At 31.8% G+C, this 18638-nt stretch overlaps 1 pseudogene; it reads right to left on the bottom strand.

The window, feature by feature from the left end:
• Positions 1-314: 314 nt before the first annotated feature.
• LOC131841775 (putative serine protease K12H4.7) lies at positions 315-17914 on the bottom strand (annotated as a pseudogene).
• Positions 17915-18638: the final 724 nt, after the last annotated feature.

Here is an 18638-nt window from a genome sequence, read left to right as displayed (position 1 = left end):
AGGCATCAACGTGACAGTCATGGTATCTAGTCTATTAATTACTACTCAAATGCATAGGTCCCTATTAGTCCCTAAGGACATGTGTTGTTTTCTCTTCTGTATAACTTTGTTTTAGACAAATATTTAGACTACATTGCATGGCATGAAGTAATCTATAATTCTATTCGTTAGTTGGTTTGTATGAATTGCTACTGCTTACATGATTATCACACAGATGAAATGTTAATATCAAAGTGTTATAGTTACATATTCATAATTTTATAATTAGAGAGTTACAAAATTGCGATTTGAATTCCCCATCGTCTGCGAAGGCCTTAGGTAACATGTTCAGGTTCATTAACACATCATTATATTATTTACTTTGATTTGAGTTACACTGGAGAGTGTACATTTTATATCCCAATAAGCGATGGAACGGTAGTTACCTTTAGACATTTACGTGACATCCGATAGTGACATAGTATATGTTTTTACAGCAAAAAGAACGTCAGTAAAGAAACCATTTTATTATCAACTATGTAATTGGATTGAAAATAAATTGAAATGGGAGATTGTCATGAGAAATTTTATGTACATTGATGTTTTGATATTAATCCGCCGAAAGCCACCTCGCCACTATTCTCCGTGCTGTATTCTTTGTTTGCGTCATTTCGATTGTGTCGGTAGTTAACCAACCTTGCATATCGAAGCAATGTGATGCTCTGTAATAAATAAATTGTGGTTACATATTACAACAAATTTTACTTAAATGTCGTTTGGCTAAAGTTAGTAATTCGTTTTATGGCAATTGCGTAAGGTTTTACAATAAAATACCAGAGTCTGTTATAAATCTGCCAGAAAAAAGATTTAAATGTCAAATAAAACAGTGATAATAATGTTTTTATAGAAAAACTTTAAATATTATCTGATTACACTAATAATGAGTGCGTAGCGATTTCTATGTTGATTATCGTATGCCTCTTGTTTTACTATAATTATTTATATATAAAAAAACATCTATTAAAAAGAGCAACACACACAAGTTTCTTGCTCATTCTTCTTATGATGAATCTGCATTCCGAATGAGTGGTAGAATCAAAATATGACTATTCAAAAGTGCTTGGATTTAGTTTATTTGAATAAAGATTATTTCTATTTCTATTTCAACCAGTGAATTAAAAAACAAATAAAGTAATATCTGTGTTAAAGCGAGGTAGATAGCTAATTTTCAGTTATTAGTTCCTAATTATAAAATTTTATTTTAATAAAATTACATATGCGAAGAAATTATGAAAAAACTATACAAATTTTGCTACGATTTTATTGAAATAAAAATAGAAAATCATTTATTCAAATAAACTTACATTGAAGCACTTTTGAATAGTCATCACATTTTTATATTAAAAGGTTTAGCCATTCGCAAGTCAGGGTATTGTTTAATCATAATTTTATAAATGAAAGTGTGTGTCTGTCTTTGGCACGAGAACTTTATATATTAGAAGATTAACTTAATTAGGTATTGTGTTGTAATTAATCTTGTCATTACCTTGATATTGTGTATGTAGGTGAAGTATGTTTTAAATCTCTGTCGTAAACCCCGAGCACATGCCAAGGATCTATAGTTCCATGTATATTGATAGTATTATTAACATTAGGTTTTAATCCTCCAAACATTAGATTGACACGATCGATAGCATCAGCAACAAACCTCTCGTCGTATCTTTAATAAAAAATATTTATTTATATTTTTTACATTAGTATACTTGATATTTGAAATAGTAGTAAGTTCTAGGTACATCACTAACATAATCTCCCCAAATATTAGATAATAATAAGGGGCCTTTTATATTTCATTTGTTAGTTGATACTTGACATCCATATTTTTGCAGATAATTAGAAGTTTTCGTTGTATGTTACGACATCATAAGAAAATGTATGTCAAATTCTTATGATGTCTTAACAACTAATGAAATATCAATTCTCAAAACATAACCTGTTATGCCAAAGGTCTGAAATATGTACACGTACAAAAGTCCCACAGAATATTAAGCTACACTGTCATACAAGGAAATGTCTGTAATTAAAAAATGCACTATATACGTACAAATCCTTTTTATTCTCAGGACGCCGCAAAAGCTAGAGTAAGAAGGCAATGTGCATAAGAAGGAAAATAAAACCATACAATGTACCCAAGTAGCGTGGTAGTAGCAAGTCAATATCCTCTTATAGGAAGAGTCGTATTGCGTAGTTATGTTTTGGCACAGTAAACAAGCATGTTTCTATCGAAACAACGTTGATAGCCTCTAAGACTTGTGTATGAAATTGAACGACACTGCTCTATATTGCCTTTTCTCTGTGAATATAGTATGAAAAAACCAAGATCTATGAGTTAATAACCTGTACGTACTAACCTTATATCAAAATTTCTCTTGCATATTTCGGTATAGAATGCCACATTAAGCCAAATTAGAGGATCGAATATAGTGCCAGATCTTGGAGCAGTTTGGAAATATGCGTATTCTGTACACATTTGGTAGTACCAAGCTCGATCTAAAAAAAGGGAAGCTATAGGTAATATATGTAAGCACATTGATTTCTAATAGGTAATCATGCTACAAGGAATTACGGCTCAGCTCCAGTATCGTAATCCATACATATAAATAAAATTGGAGTGTCTGTTTATAATATTGAAATAACCGTTTTTTACTACATGCATATGAATATATATATGGTACATATACCAAAATGACATTTTTTATAATTTTTGTGTCTTTTTGTACCGGCTAATCTCTGAAATGGCTGGACCGATTTTGACAGGACTTTTTTTGGCAGGTGTAATATGGAGCAACTTAGGCTGGTTTTATTTTATAAAATTCTATTATTTTATAAAAAATAAAGTTAAATTCCACACGGACAAAGTCGCGGGAACAGCTAGTACTGTATAAATATATATATGCAGCCCATAATTTTGTCATATGACACAGCGTCATCTAGTTTTACTTAGATAAATATTAGTACACTACTAGATACAATTGTGCAAATACGAATTTAGTTTGTTAATAAAAATAATACCAAATGTTGAGTGTATATAAACTGATAACTGCACAGCTGAAACTGTGCGGCTAATAATTATTTTTGTTCTTTTTTAATTACTAGGGCAATGTATACTCATGTTCATAGAAACGTTTGGTGTGGGTAGTATAATCCACCTAGACTAATACCTGTTTGTATTAGTCGAAGTGGTTCATATATTTATGGCAATACTGTGATCTTCGAAACCGTTTACTGTGATCTTCGGGACAGTTTAGCTAAACTGCTATACCACCATGGTCGTCATAATTATATTTACCCATTTGCATTCAATTTATTCAGCCCTATAAGAGCGATTAAGTCTAAACAACCAACGAACCTATGTAATATAATTACTAGCGAAAACTTCAGTGGTCCTGCCGGAAAAAACTATTATACAGGTAGCAGCAGCGCTAACTCCAATTGTGTTTTCAATTCATCTAGGAACCCGTTCAAATATACGTTCATTTCATGTAAATCGGTCCGGTTTAGTAGGAGTTAGATGACAAAAACTTACAAAAGAATATTAAGATTTAAAAACACTTACTATTATTATTTAGCGAATATAATCCTAACAAAGTATTATAAGTTAAGTTGTAACATCCTTCACTCACTAAAAAATTGGCAAGGTGTTCCATTGGAGTTGTTGCTGAAAGAATAAATATGTAAGAGTTATAGTAGGAAGAATTCATGACAAACAATAACAATGATTATAAAATAAAAGCGACCTATGCAATGCAATGGCATTGCACAAGTCGCTTCTAATTTTTGTCATAAGTGCATATGTGCAATATACCGTCAAAAACATAAATTCATCCCGCTATATTATTCCTGAGTTATTCTCGTACATTCGGATTCCGAATTAAAATTGTAAAACATCTTCCGTTCTGAAAGTGTACCCTTTTAGCATCTATTAACCTTACAGAAAGACCGTGATCGAAACGGGTACACCAGCTCTCAGTCAATTAATTGGCCTGGTAGGTACTTGTGCTCATCGAAATTGCTTGGCATGTTTTTCTTCCTGGAGTAGTATTTAGCATGCCATATGCAATATATTTCATTACTAAAATAATTTCTCTAGACTTACAGAACCTGACGATACCCCAAGGGCTCACGCACTATTAGATTTAACAACATATCAGCCTAAATTTTCCGGTCAGTGAATATTTTTCGTCGCTGATATACATGCATTTGAATGAAACATTTTAAAACGATCAAGACTTCGTTTCATTTCAAATGGTTGATTACCCACATTTAAAATTTCTGCAAGCAGGTAAGCTGTCAAATTGCTTGGAAAATTTTTTAGTTGACACACATTCTAATGTTCACTAGAAATATGTATTATGATTCAGAAGGCTAAAATTGATTTCTACATACAATTTTTACGATTAATCGTTTAATTCTTGAATTAATTAAGTTTTAATAATCTACTCTAAATGGTATATAGATTTTTAAGTTAATTTGTTGTTATTTGCATTTGATCAGGAAATCGTAGTTGCGCTGTCAATTTTAAACTTATCCTGTAAATTACACTTACCGGTGTTATTCGAGTTAGCGGTGAAATGATCGCACAGATTACTGAGGCGACCAGGTTGTGCCGACTGTACTTGACCGGAAAAGGTCCAAGTTATAAGAGCAGCGAAATATCCCACGTCAAAAGGATTATTGAAGTCAAACTCTGTTTCATTGCAGAATCTATTATATTAAATGAATAAAAATACAAACTTTTGTTCTCACCACTATAATACAAGATGGAGTAGTCAGAGATATCGTCAACTGTCGATATTTTTTAGTTTTTTTAATTCTTTATTGCACTTTAAAAGAGTGTACAAGAGGCGAGCTTAATGCCATATGGCATTCTCTACCAGCTAACCTTTGGGTAGAACTAGAAAGCGTTGTAGGGCAGTAATGGCGAAAATTTGTGATATTAATATTGTAATAAATAATTAGGTAAACAAAATCTATGTACATATATAATTTATTAGTATATATTATATTTATATTAGTTATATAAATATAATATATACTTTAAATATACATATATATATATATATATATATATAAACACCTCTTTGGGCACTTTGTTGATCACGCCACAACCTAAACACTTGCCGATTCCACCTTTTGCACTGAATAACTTGACTCCTATCGCGTATATCTCAGGCGGTATGGCAACGTCGCATTCTATTTTGCGATGTGGCCATATATATTCGTTGATAGTACGATATACTCGACACTTTTTTTACTAATAATTCGTGACTGAATGGCTCCGAACGGCTAAATTTTTGGTATACACAAAGACTTTTTGGCTCTGAATATATTCCAAAAATCAATTAATTATGTTGATCACTTTATATACTCGTCCTTACTGCGATACTTACTTTCATCCGAATATATATAGATACCGTAACGGTCTATCAATTATGACTTTATTAATTTACTAATGTAGATATTTTATATTCGCAATGCTCCATACATGCAAGCTCCAGCAACGGTGGAGGCAGGGTCCCCCCTGCACCGTACACCGCACCCCGCGCACACAAACAAATTAGATATTTTTTGAATACACAAAGACTTTTTGGCTCTGTATATATATTTCAAAAATCAGTTAATTGTGTTGATCACTTTATATACTGGTCCTTACTGCGATACTTATTTTAATCCGAATATATATAGATACCGTAACGGTCTATCAATTATGAATTTACTAATCTACATATTTTATATTCGCAATGCTCCATACATGCAAGCTCCAGCAACGGTGGAGGCAGGGGGAGCACCGTACACCGCACCCCGCGCACATAAACAAATTAGAATAAATTAAATTCATAAGATTATTTATATATTTCGACTGCCTCGGTGGTCACACCGCTTTACATCCGATGGTCGCGGGTTCGATTTCTCGCACGATGCAAACATTTGTACTCATCGGTCATCGATTGTTTTCATCGGTCTGGGTGTTTTATATGTATATTATATATGTATTTACAAAATAAAAATATCTATTTATATCAGTTCAGTATCAGTCTGTGTTAATTGTCCAGGGTTATTTATTATATTTTTATAAACGGTTATCTTTTTCCAACGCACCGCTCGCTATCGACAGTGAATTCATAGAAATGTCACTCTAAAAACAAAAATAGTTTTGTGTTTTGTATTTCAAATACTAAATGCAAAATAGGTATTTTCAAAATACTTTTTAAAAATTAAGTACCTTTTGAATTTTTGTCCAAACCTCAGATATTTTATTTATTTTAGGTATATCAATCATTACATAGTAATATAAAAACAAAGTCGCTGTCGCATCTAACAGTACATAAATAAAGAAAGAAGACTTTTTGGCTCTGATACCGTAACGGCCTATGAATTATGAATTTATTATACCTAATCTAGATATTTTATATTCGCAATGCTACGTACATTGTAATATCCGCCTCCATTCATTGTAACGGTGGAGGGACTAAATAGTTGAATAAAACTGAATAAGCAGTTGCTCCACTCTATAGGTACTGCGTCGTCGTCGTATGCTGTTCATTTTTTCACTCGTTTTGGCGCCAAGAGAGGGTCACATAGTCGTGGTCAAGTTAAGAACTTATAATTTAATTTTGATAACAATAGATACAAGTAAAAAGTAGGTATTATATTAATGTACGTAAGTACTGTACTTAAAAATATTTATTCTTTATTGTACATTTGAAAAACTTAACACTTAAGGACTTGTACATATACACGTACATACTGCCATTTTCTCTTAAAGACATCCAGAGAAGCACTATTTATCAAATACGCGGGGTGCACCGACCTTTGACCTTATAACACCTGATTCGCGCGTAACGAATTACATTGCTACTTTTTGGTATTTTATAGTGGATATGTCACTATAAAATATTATTATTTCTTTAGATTATGACATAATAACATAGTTTACATGATTTTAAGGGAAACATACGATAAAAAAATCCCGTAAAATGTAAAAGATAAAAAATGGTTATTGTTGGTTATCCTTAAGAGATAGACATATACCATCACGGACTTTTTTGTTGACCTTATTTTGATACATCTCAAAGCACTAGACAACACGCATTTTCATTAAACAGTATTGTATTTTTTTATTTCTTTAACTTTAATGCACAAAAAAATTTGTACATGTGGCGGACTTAATATTTTGCCGCGTTATTTACCAGGCAACCATGAGTGGTGCAGCGAAAGATTATTGGCGGTGCACTAATATAAATAAGAAATGTCAAAAAAAGATTTATAAAGATAAGCAAAATATACATTTCTATAAAAAAATAACAATATACATACATAAATATATATCTAAGTATAACCCATAAATGTATAAATATTATACATAAGTAAATACATAATGATCCGATAATCAAATTATAAGTACAGTCTCAAATTGAAAGTAAGAGAATCAGAAAATATAGAGAGAACTATATGGATATAACAGAAAGATGTGAAAAAAGGAGAAGGACAGTAAAAAAGTTACAAATTTAAATAATGTTCCCGCAATTTCTGTTTAAATGAATTTATTACATTATTATATATATTAGGCATACGACTAGCCTTATGACTGTTACTTTTTTTTTAATCTATACATCTATACATGTAAATAAAATTGGAGTGTCTGTCTGTAATATTGAAATAACCGTTTTTTACTACTTGCATATGAATATAAATACGGTACATACACCAAAATAACATATTTTACAAGTTTTGTCTGTCTGTCTGTCTGTTTGTTCCGGCTAATCTCTGAAATAGCTGGACCGATTTTGACGGGACTTTTTTTGGCAAGTAGCTGATGTAATAAGGAGTAACTTACGCTACTGTTATTTTAGAAAAATAAAATAAAATTTCACGCGGACGAAGTCGCTGGGGCCAGTTAGTCTATAGATATACCGAGATTTAATGTTTAAGTTGCTATTATGTTGTTGACAAAATTTTACTGTAATGTTACTATTACGTTATCCTACACAATTTGTATTATTTTGGATGAATAAATAAATAAATAAATAATAATCTATACATCTATACATTTAATAAAAATTGGAGTGTCTGTTTGTAATATAGAAAAAACCGTTTTTTACTACATGCATATGAATATATATAAGGTACATATACCAAAATAACAATTTTTATAATTTTTGTCTGTCTGTCTGTCGGTCTGTTTGTTCCGGCTAATCTCTGAAATGGCTGGACCGATTTTGACGGTACTTTTTTTGGCAGGTAGCTGATTTATAAGGAGTAACTTAGGCTACTTTTATTTTAGAAAAATAAAGTTAATTCCACGCGGTCGAAGTCGCGGGGACAGCTTGTTTTTAATAAAAACTGTTTATTTGATAAAAAAACATCTTTTTTGTGGTACTTGAGAATGTTGAAGCCTGTTGTTTGTAATATTGAAATAACCGTTTTTTACTACTTGCATATGAATATAAATACGGTACATACACCAAAATAACATATTTTACAATTTTTGTCTGTCTGTCTGTTTGTTCCGGCTAATCTCTGAAATGGCTGGACCGATTTTGACGGGACTTTTTTTGGCAGGTAGCTGATGTAATAAGGAGTAACTTAGGCTACTTTTATTTTAGAAAAATAAAGTTAAAAACCACGTGGACGAAGTCGCGGGAACAGCTAGTGTATAATATATTAGAGATACCTACGTGTTTTTTTATTGATGACTAGCTGTACACGGGATTTCGTCCGTGTTGAATTTAACTTTATTTTTCTAAAATATAAGAAGTTAAATTCCACGCGGACGAAGTCGGGTGTACAGCTAGTTGTCGGTAGTCTAGCGATTTAGCTAGCACACTGCTTTGATTCCTGCTTGGTGGTCGAGGGTTCGATTCCTCGCACGCTGCAAACATTTGTATTCATGAGTATGATTGTTTGTAACGGTCTGGGTGTTTTCTATGTATAGATAATATATATGTATTTACGAAAAAAAATCTTTGTATTTATATCAGTACCCATAACATAATCTTCAGCTAGCTTAACTTTGGTCTAGATGAAGCTGTGTGAATTGTCCTGAGATTACTATTATTACTATAATAAATCTTTTCAAATCAGCCGATGTTTATTTTTGCCATAATACGTGCTGTTACCATGTGATAATATTACGTACGTACTTATTAAACTATTAACTTATTATTAAATTGTTTCTAACGGTCTGGGTGTTTTCTATGTATAGATAATATATATGTATTTACGAAAAAATCTTTGTATTTATATCAGTACCCATAACATAATCTTCAGCTAGCTTAACTTGGGTCTAGATGAAGCTGTATGAATTGTCCTGAGATTACTATTATTATTAATTGGTACACAGGTAAACTACTAACTAGGCCATATTGGTGTTGTTTGTTATGGTGAAAAAACTAGTAGGTATATATATAAGTTACACGTACAATTTCAAAGACTTATTTCTTGAAAACTACTGGCTATTCTGAAATAAAACTTTAGTGTTTGTATATGTAATGTTTGCATATAAAATATGATTAAAGGTTACCAGTGTATTTACACTTTTACTGAACAAACAGAGTTGTTTAATACTGAAAATATTGTGTGGAAGGCATCAATTACTTTCAGTGCATGTATAGCTTTTCTCTTTTCCTAATTATTATTATTATTAAGTTTAAAGTGGTTGAATTTTACGTAAGGGGTTTTTATACATTATTTCTAATGTACCATTTATTTTAAGTTTTTTAAACTCTATTCATCGAGACCTATCTAATGAGTCCAAACACGATATTTCTGCTGTAAGTTTTCGAAGAGTATGTTCATCATCTGATAATACTGGTGCCAGCATGAAGTCAAGGTTAACAGATAACTAATTACTTTTATTTCGTCAAAATCTTTAGATTACGTATAATAAATTCATAATATCGCTACCTATTCAAATCAAAACAAGTATTAGGTACTTCATGTACTAGTATATAAATTCATCAACACACAAGTAAATGATTTTTAAATATATTCAGAGCCAAAAAATCTTTGTGCATTTAAAAAAAATGCCGATACGGATTCACTATTGCAGGAAATTGTTGAAAAAATATATATCGAGTATAAGTATCTACTACTATCGACGAATACATTTGGCAACAACGCATGGTCTCGGCCGGAACGGCAACATCGCATATTAGAATACAAAGATAGTGATAGAAAGAGAGAGACAGTGGATCAGCAATATCTACGGATCGTGGCTGGATCAACTAAGTGTGCAAGTGTATATAAATATATATATATATATATATATATATATATATATTAAAATCGGTCCAGCCATTTCAGAGATTAGCCGGAACAAACAGACCGACAGACAAAAATTGTAAAATATGTTATTTTGGTGTATGTACCGTATTTATATTCATATGCAAGTAGTAAAAAATGGTTATTTCAATATTACAAACAACAGGCTTCAACATTCTCAAGTACCACAAAAAAGATGTTTTTATTAAAAACAAGGTGTTCCCGCGACTTCGTCCGCGTGGAATTTAACTTTATTTTTCTAAAATAAAAGTAACCTAAGTTACTCCTTATAAATCAGCTACCTGCCAAAAAAAGTACCGTCAAAATCGGTCCAGCCATTTCAGAGATTAGCCGGAACAAACAGACAGACAGACAGACAGACTAAAATTATAAAAATAGTTATTTTGGTATATGTACCTTATATATATTCATATGCATGTAGTAAAAAACGGTTTTTTCAATATTACAAACAGACACTCCAATTTTTATTAAATGTATAGATGTATAGATTATTATTTATTTATTTATTTATTTATTCATCCAAAATAATACAAATTGTGTAGGATAACGTAATAGTAACATTACAGTAAAATTTTGTCAATAACATAATAGCAACTTAAACATTAAATCTCGGTATATCTATAGACTAGCTGGCCCCAGCGACTTCGTCCGCGTGAAATTTTATTTTATTTTTCTAAAATAACAGTAGCGTAAGTTACTCCTTATTACATCAGCTACTTGCCAAAAAAAGTCCCGTCAAAATCGGTCCAGCTATTTCAGAGATTAGCCGCAACAAACAGACAGACAGACAGACTGTACTATGCTATACTATGTATTGATTGATATACCTAAAATAAATATAATATCTGAGGTTTGAACAAAAACTCAAAGGGTAATTTATTTTGAAAAAGTATTTTGAAAATACCTATTTTGCTTTTAGTGTTATAGTACTTTAACTGTTATGTTTTAAGTAACAATGTTTAATTATAATTAATACTACTGCACCAACACTCCGATCGTGCAAAAAATTTAGCTGTTTCATTATTTTTTAGTTCAATTAGTGGTCTACCTAAGTCCTGGGCTAAGGGGGGGAGAGTCATGACGCCCCCATGACTCCCAAGACCTCCATGACGCTCCCCCCTGGATCCGCCGTTACGTCTTCTCTTCATTCGCTCAGTAACGTTGTTACAAAAGGAAAAATTCCCGTCCAAAAAATAACAAGTATTGAGGTTTGATCTGGAGTCACGTTACTCCAGACTGATTTCTATAAATATTTAGATTAGGTAGACTATTATTTTTGAAATACTAGCTAGACATTATTAAGTTACTGTAGCCATAATGTAGTAGCCCAAACGTGCCAATGAGGAAGCCCTTGGCAAATGCTGCACCCTGATTGGCCCGTTTGAATTGGATCAAGAACTGCTCGTATGCCAAAAAGGTGGATTTGTATAAAATCGTGTATAAATCGCTTAATTATTATTATTACTCGTCGTGACAGTTGTGGCTCAAAACGGATCAACATTTATATATGGTCATCTGGCATTAGATCAACAAAAGGCCTCCGGATCAACAAGTGAAAAAGGATCAACAAAAAACTACCTATACGGCACGTCTGAGCCACAAAGTGCCCAAGGGGATATTTATATATACATATATATATACATACATACATATATATATATATATATATATATATATGAAATATATAAATTACACAGAATAAATACATAAATACGCTAAATATAGTTGAAAGTACCTACTTAACTCAACGCCAAACAGTTAAAGCACATTTGACATATTGTAGCGAACGTAACTTTTCACATACTCCTATTTAGATTTTTCTAGAATTAACCTACATACATGAATAGCTCAATAGACATTACGTCGTCCTGGGATACTTGTGGTCCCCTTGATGCATTATCATTAAGATGTGATAAATTCGTAACTCAAAATTACACTGTCATATCTTATTGTTCAAATCGGAATACGAAGGTCACCCATATCCTTCGTCCCTCGAACTTAATTTGCTTTTGTGTGTCTCCGGTAATTGAAACACCGATAAATAAACCGACACTAGAGAAACGGCAATAGACTGGCTTTCTGTCATGTTATATTCAAATATGGGTAAGAATTTGGCCCTCTCATCTATTTTCTAAGACTGTCTTGAAGGTATATTTTATTTATTTATTAAATAATATTGGAGATATGTATTATACGCTCGCGAGCAAATCGACTTGAGCGCTACCTCCACATTCAAGCATTCCATTCGGCATTCAAACATGCCGATTTCGCAGGGAGGTTGAGAAAATGAAACGGTCGTCTCGTTCAGAAGTAGGTACAACGGTGGCGGCTGGTTGTTGGTCTCCGAGTGACTGCTCCAGTCTCTTGATATCGTCTGTATACTCTGGATACAGCAGACCGACTCAAGTGTAGCTGGAAAGCGACTACTCGCTGACTGAATCCTTATTGCAATAAGGCAATAACTTGAGCGGCTCCTTGAGGTGTGGTATCCATGGTTGTGCATGTTGGCCGCAGTTGGCCTTTACAGCTTCACCGGACGTTATCGATAAGGATTGAAGAGTCGCGGGGGTTTTTATAGGGGTACAGGGTAGCGCAACTCGTAGGTAGCGTAGAGAATAATTTGTCCATATATATATGTCCCAATTGCACAAATGAACATGTTGGTACTTGATTTATTTTATGGTGTTGATGTTTTAAAGCTTAGGTTTCAAGCTTTCAAATGACATATTATTTTTATTCTAATCTTGTATACTTTTATTTAGAACAATATTTGAATGTAGCGCTTGAGTCGATTTGGTTGCTCGCGAGTGTAGTTTATTACTATTATTAATAGTGTATTACTTTCTATCTACTCAATATACCGTACCTGTATGTTGTTTGTATGATTTTCCTACCATCTTCTGTATGTAATGCAGCAGCTGTATCTGCTATTCCTTGTCTAAGTATCGACATACATTCTTCTCCACCTTCAGTCAATAGTGCGTCATGAACCACCTCTAAATACCCTAAAATATGTGTAATATGTATATAAATCTTAAAAAAACATATATATGGCGATGTATATGGAAGAGCGAAATGTACCTGCACAGGCATTGTAAAGCTTACTAGGTCATCCCAACACTTGTTATAATCCAATTGTTTTTTAAACAAATTAACATGTTTCATTTTAATAGGTACATAGTAAAAGAAAATATTTTAAAATTTGTCCGTACATACAATAATACTTACCCGTATAGTCTAATTCAGCCAAAATGGGTGCACTGGACGCTACTACGCCTAGAACTAGATGTGGGTATCGCTGTTTAAACCATAGCGCCATGTTCCCAGCGTAAGAACCGCCATATAAAATTATTTTACTTTCAGCAAATCTTGACTGACTTTTTAAGTTTTCAATAAAGTGTGCAAGATCAGCTAATGCTTGATCTACGTTAAGGAAACGGAGATTTTCTGCTGTGAAATTTCTAAAATCAATATAGATTAACTATTACGAAGTTTAGTTACAAAGTATTAAGTTACAACGATATTCGTAATTACATACATACATTACATATACAACATTACATATTATAACTTTTTTGTTTTTACATCAAAGCTTTCCAAAATTCGTTGGTAAAAACCGTACCCGAATCGGTTAAGCATTGTTCAGATTAGCGCGTTCTGACAAACATACAAAAATTATAACAATTAATGTTTTTTGGGTTCTGTCACGTTGATAAAGTCCCCTGGTACCAGTTTGATTTATAAGTTTTTATTTATCTTGCAATGTAACTGTGTTATTTCGGTTGGAATCTTCCAACTCAATGTTGAAGCAGATATCTTCAACCGTTTGTATAACAGGTAAGAACGATTGAAATTTTGTATATGTTATTTTAAGAAACTCCATATTTTCATATTAATAAACTTACGTCATTTTAATAAAACTGACAATGTACAGTTAGCTGTGTGACCCCCGCCGATTCTAAAATAAACTTACGTCATTTTAATAAAGCAAATATTATTGAGAGTTCTGGCGGATTACCAAGACGAAACGATATTGTTATTTTCATATCAAATTCGTTATTTTAAGATGCATTTTTTCATCCTACAATACGAGTTACAAAAGAGGAACTTGCTGAGAATAACTCCATAAAAAGATTTTATTTTTTAGAGTATTTAAATAAAGTATTTCTAAAAAAAATAATATATATAAATTTCATCTTTATTAAAATGACGTAAGTTTATTTATAAAATAGTATAGTTTAGGGGGGTCTATATTTTTATTCGTATATAGAAAACCATTTAACCAGTTACATTTTGTCTGAAATGGAACCAAGAAAACTGTCTGGCAATTTCGGAAACTCAGTTTGAGAGAACTGGCTCTGTGTGAATAGATTTTTACTGAAATACGTAAAATGGTAATGCAAGGCAACGTTTCTCCATAGTATCTGTGCTCTGTATATATTTGATAGCCTCTATTTTCTTGAGCCATTAAAAACATATTTCCACGCGCGCACGCCAAAACTTGTAGACGCCGAGGAAGGACATTTATAATTTGTAAGGGGTTATTAATGCAAGGTCAACCTTCTAATATTGTCCAATTTTATTTTATAAATACATAAATATAATCCCCACCAACTAATATAAATATTGGATAACCAGCTCCACCAAAGAAATCCTCATTATACATGTAACGCTGTAAAATTTTATTATTTTATACGTATATATGCAATTATAATATGGGCCAATATTGTTATATAATCCTTAAATTTGTAAATATCTTGTCACCATTCAAGGGGTAAAATAAAATAGCAGATAAAAGTTTTTAATAAGCTAGAACGATTATAAAATGCGAAAGTAACTCTGTCTGTCTGTCTTAAAAGTCTCGAACTTTTACGCCAAAACTACTGAACCGATTTGAATGAAATTTGAGACTATACAGATGGTCTAATTAACGAGATAAAATGTTGTATGCATGTATTGTCATTTTTTAAAGCTGAGAACGGACATAGGATACTTTTTGAATGCGAAAAAGGGTTATAAGGGGTTGAAAGGGGAGATGTAATGTATGTATGGTATGTATGGGTTGTAAGGGGTTAAAAGGGGGATGAAATATTGTATGGAAGAATCGTCATATTTGAAGCTAGAAGCTTGAAACTTATTTTTGAGGCTGTTGATTAAATATAAATAAAAATGACATTCAATGTATGTAGAATATTATCCTTAAGGGGGTAAAATAAAATAGGGGATGCAAGTTTTTATGTAAATTCGTCATTTTTAAAGCTAGAAGCTTGAAACTTATTGTTGAGACTGTTGATTAAATATAAATACATATGACATTCATTGTTTGTAAAAAAAAGACGGCGAGTTATTTTTACCCTTTAAAAAGAAGGGAGAATAATAAAATAGGGTATGCAAGTTTTTATGTATAATTCGTATATTTTTTTTGTCTGAATCTAGGGCCGTATGAATAGATTTTTACTTGAAACTTACTTTGATATATTTGGCTGTTGATTGAATATAATTAATATGACATTCATTGTTTGTAAAAAATTTATCTTTAAGGGGGCAAAATAAAATAGGGGATGAAGTTTTTATGTAAATTCGTCATTTTTGAAGTTAGAGGCTTGAAACTTAGTTTTGAGGCTGTTGATTGAATATAATTAATATGACATTCATTGTTTGTAAAAAAAATAAAATACCATTTTTAAGGAAGGAAACAAAATAAAATAAAAATACCCTTAAAGGGGTAAAATAAAATAGGGAGGCTGTTGATTGAATATAATTAATATGACATTCATTGTTTGTAAAAAAAATTACCTTTAAGGGGGCAAAATAAAATAGGGGATGAAGTTTTTATGTAAATTCGTCATTTTTGAAGTTAGAGGCTTGAAACTTAATTTTGAGGCTGTTGATTGAATATAATTAATATGACATTCATTGTTTGTAAAAAAAATTACCTTTAAGGGGGCAAAATAAAATAAGAAAGTTGTTATCGTCATTTTTTAAGCTAGAGGCTTGAAACTTAGTTGTGAGGCTGTTGATTGAATATAATTAATATGACATTCATTGTTTGTAAAAAATTTACCCTTAAGGGGGCAAAATAAAATAGGGGATGCAAAAGAAGCTAAACTTATTTTTGAGGCTGTTGATTAAATATAAATAAATACGACATTCAATGTTTGTAAAAAAAATATCCTTAATAAAATAAGTATAATTATGTAAATTCGTAATTTTTGAAACTAGAACGATGAAACTATTTTCATTGGTTCTTTTGGGGTAGATTTTTAAATACCCCACTAATATTATAACTGTGAAAGTAACTCTGTTTGTCTTTCTGCCAGTCTTACGCTCCAAAACAAAACAAAAATTTTAATGAAATTTGGTACACAGTTAGTTTACACCCGGACAAAGGTACTTTTGAATGTGAAAAAAGTGAAAAAAGGATTGTAAGAGGGCAGGGATTGCAGAAGAAATCGTCATTTTTTAACTAGAAGTTTGAGACTCATTTTTAGGTTGTTGTTTAAATATCAATAAATATCACATTAAATGTTTGTAAAATTTGGGGGGGGGGGGGGGGTAGTCGTAAAATAAAATAGGGAATGAAAGTTATTGTTATATTAAGTTATTTTTCTTTGTCTTTTTAGAGTTACTTTATTAAGTACCTTACTTATATTATAAATGAGAAAGTAACTTTCTCTGTCTCGCTTACACGCCAAAATTACTGAACCGATTTAAATTGAAATTTGAAACAGACATAGATAGACTTGATCCTGAGAAAGGACATAGGTTACTTTTTAATGTGAAAAAGGGTTGCAAGAGGATTGAAAGATTGGTTATATAGATGTATCGTCATGTTTAAAGCCAAAACGATGAAACTTATTTATACTTATATTGTGTTAAATATTTTTTCATTATTTACGCGGACAAGTCGCCTGTACAAGTTATTAATAAGTTGCCTGAAATAAAAAATATTTCATAATTATTGTGCAACCGCCTGTGCTAAGGGTACAGTGGCGGACACCGAAGGATGATAGAACGAGCATGAAGTTAGGTCAGTTAGCCCCTCGTAACGAATTCACCAGGAATTAAACAAGATGGTTTTCAGGGGGGAACACGTGGAGGACGACTTAACATGGCAAATCGTTAACAATGGGGTTACTATTCCCTATTACTAACAATCCCTGCCATTGAAGGTGGACATACATACATATAGTCGAATTAATAGGCAAAGTGAAAGGATCTTACCATTCGAAAGGTGTCCTTGTTCTGTGGGTCAAAATGATCTATTGGCATGGTAATCCAGGACGTAAAAACATTCCTTGTCATTCTTGTATACTCTTCTGGTGGCTGAAGGTCCACTCTTAAAGTTGGGAGCACTTCCAACGCCCATAGTGAAGGAATTAGTAGCACACATAAAAATGAAAAAATCTGAAAAGTAAAGTTTTGCATTACGTAAGGTTGACTAGAAACCGTGCGCGACGTCGGTCGTCGACGGCGTCGTATAGACGAAATCCGGTGTATTATATTATAATAGGATTCTTCAAAATCGTTAATCCAGTTTTTACTAATTGTAACTTCAATTAATGTTTTTTAGAATTAGAGAAATAAATTATAAATCACTAAAACTAATAATTTTCTAACTTACCATGATATACGCGGTCTATACAAATTTAAATGTAATAAAAAATAAATAAAAAGATCTTATCAATAAATAACAATTAATTATTGATATGACTGTTAATCTATGTATGCTCATATCGATATTGATAAGCAGAAAGTTAATAAATTGGGACAATTTAGGTTAAATGTACATAACGTGCATGTATATAAATTTATATTATGCACAACTAGCAACCCATCCCGGCTTTGCACGGATGCATTACAATTCTTTGGATTCCTTTTGTTTTATCTACACTAAAACATGCATATATTATACCTTTTACTTTAATCTCTCTATCTATTGCTGAAAATGATAATATAAAAGAACAGAATCTCCGCTGAGCTGGCGGAGATTTACCTGAATACGTGAATCAAATTCAATAGAAGAAATTCATAAACATATTATATATTTTAAATATCTGAGAATATTTTACTTTAAATTTCATAGTAGTTGTAATATTTTTTTATTTTATAAGTTTACTGAACTTGCCAAACCAGCTCAGTACATTTCTTTTTATCTGATCAGTTAAAACTGGGCTTAGTATTTGGTTAGGCAAACCTGACATTTATACCCAAACTAGAGCAGATTTAAAATTTTAATCCAGCGTTCAAAGAAGTACCTCTTCTTTTGGGATTACAAAACGAAAACAAGTTTAAAAGTACATATCATTAATAAT

The sequence above is a fragment of the Achroia grisella genome, unplaced genomic scaffold (genome assembly GCF_030625045.1).
Source record: "Achroia grisella isolate CSIRO2021 unplaced genomic scaffold, CSIRO_AGI_Agris_v1 utg1920, whole genome shotgun sequence".
Taxonomy (NCBI): Eukaryota; Metazoa; Arthropoda; class Insecta; order Lepidoptera; family Pyralidae; genus Achroia; species Achroia grisella.
Note: the sequence above shows the minus strand (reverse complement) of the source record. Positions and strands in the feature narration are given on the sequence as shown.